The sequence below is a fragment of the Sprattus sprattus genome (assembly GCF_963457725.1).
Source record: "Sprattus sprattus genome assembly, chromosome: 16".
Lineage (NCBI taxonomy): Eukaryota > Metazoa > Chordata > Actinopteri > Clupeiformes > Clupeidae > Sprattus > Sprattus sprattus.
In genome coordinates this window covers 29,207,206-29,209,390 of record NC_137914.1, presented here as the reverse complement: position 1 = coordinate 29,209,390, position 2,185 = coordinate 29,207,206, and the positions used below count along the sequence as shown (strand labels likewise).

The following is a 2,185-nucleotide window of genomic DNA, read 5'->3' as shown; positions in this document are numbered from 1 at the left end:
TTAAATCTTATATGTTGGAGTACAGTCTCTTAAGGTGAAGAAAAAGCATGCAGTATATGGTCAATACTGAAGTTGTGATGGTTCTGCCTAATGAAGTTCTTAATAGGTAAGCTAGTTGTACAATGGGCCACCAGCAAAGGTTCTTTAAGAAAGAGGGAATATGTGGTATATATCTTACATTCCTCTAGGGGCGCTATGATTGATATTAATGATACCTGAGGTAATGTATGTGAGTTGGATTGATGAAGAAGATAAGTAAAGGATTGTTCTACACTACGTCTGCTCCGTTACCGGCTTCCACCCTAATATACAACAGACTGATTCTTGATCTTTTCTCTGCCAAAGACACAATTGTCTCAGGGCAGTATTGAGCCAGCTGGAAAGGTCTAATCTAACTATTACATTCATCTCCTCAAACTACTCACGGGTCATATTGATTGGAAGTTGAATAGATACAATTGACCACACCATAAAGAGCTTGTTTTGATTGAGTGCAGTCTGTGTGGGTCTGGAGGGGGGTTTGCAAATAACTAAGATAGGGTCTACAACTGCCCCCCATTCTCTGATATGGAGGACCAATCGTCGGTTCCTGTGGAAATGAAAGACCTGGATAAGGCAATTATTTTCCTGTGGTTGCCGCCTTTAGATGTCAAAATTGATCCTGCAGACTGCAAGACCTACTTTAACATCAATAACTGTGTTCTGACAGATGATAGGTCCTTGTACAATGTATCCGATGCTGTCATATTCTACCACAAGAATATTAAATGGAATCTCTCAAACATGCCTCGTGCCCCTCGGCCAGACTTCCAGAGGTGGATCTGGTACCACGTTGAGTCTTCAAATAACACTGTCAGGAGAGTGGGTGTGGATGACCTATTTAATTTGACCCTTACCTATCGACGTGATGCCGACATAACCGTACGCAATGAAGTAAGCATTGTGAGGATGGCTGAAGAGTTTGTCATTCCCAGGAAAGACAAAGTCGTGTGTTGGATCGTGAGTACACATGAGCATGAGCCCGTGGACTGGAGCATCAACACGGACGGCATATTTCCACCACCTGAGCAAATACATAAATGTGGAAATGTATGGCAGAGCTGCAAGTCGCCCATTAAGCCCTGACGAGTACTACCCCACTATTGCCAGTTGAACATTTTATCTGGCGTTTGAGAACTCCCAAAGCAAAGACTACATCACAGAAAAGGTCAATGGACCTTTGGTAGCTGGGACTGTACCTGTAGTCATGGGTCCTCCAAGGGGGAACTATGAGCAGTTTATGCCTGCAGACTCCTTCATCCATGTTGATGACTTCCCTGATCCAAAAGCATTGGCTGAGTACCTGCTTCAGCTGGATCTCAATGATGACATGTACAGGCAATACTTTAGATGGCGGAAATATTTCAAGGCCACTCCTCACCTAACGAAAAGGGAACATCAATTCATACAACCTATCTGTGAGGCATGTCAGCACATAGCTACAGACAGTACCTTCAGTGTAGTCAACAACCTTAATGAATGGCAGTTTGGTCATTAATAATAATAATAATTCATTAAATGGGAGAGACAAGAATAGGCTGCAGTAGTAACATAATAAAATCAATGCTTGTACTGCATTCTTGAATACAATGCTAGTGTGAAATATATTGTTTTATGTTGTCCCCTTTAAAAAAGAAGACAAAAAAAGGAAATGTATTATTATGTTAAAAACTAGTTATCCCCAAATGAGTAAATAACTACATGTATAGAATAAAGCTATATGTATTCACATTAAGTGTATTTCTATGAATACATGGTTTGACAAAGCAAGGATGGCTAGGAATGACCAAAGGGAGCAAGAAACATCATATCCATGCAGCTCTCCTCCAAGCACAACTCTCCATGCAGCTATCCTCCAAGCACAACGCTCCATGCAGCTCTCCTCCAAGCACAACTCTCCATGCAGCTATCCTCCAAGCACAACACTCCATACAGCACTCCTCCAGGCACAACCTCTCCATGCAGCTCTCCTCCCAGCACAACTCTCCATGCAGCTCTCCTCCAAGCACAACTCTCCATGCAGCTCTCCTCCAAGCACAACTCTCCATGCAGCTCTCCTCCCAGCACAACACTCCATACAGCACTCCTCCAGGCACAACTCTCCATGCAGCTCTCCTCCAAGCACAACTCTCCATGCAGCTCTCCT

General features: G+C 43.2%; 1 pseudogene across 1 annotated transcript; it reads left to right on the top strand.

The window, feature by feature from the left end:
* Window positions 1-567: 567 nt before the first annotated feature.
* LOC308377300 (4-galactosyl-N-acetylglucosaminide 3-alpha-L-fucosyltransferase 9-like) lies at window positions 568-1,537 on the top strand (annotated as a pseudogene). The gene has a single exon. The product of its transcript is annotated as a 4-galactosyl-N-acetylglucosaminide 3-alpha-L-fucosyltransferase 9-like (transcript).
* The last annotated feature ends 648 nt before the right edge of the window (window positions 1,538-2,185 follow it).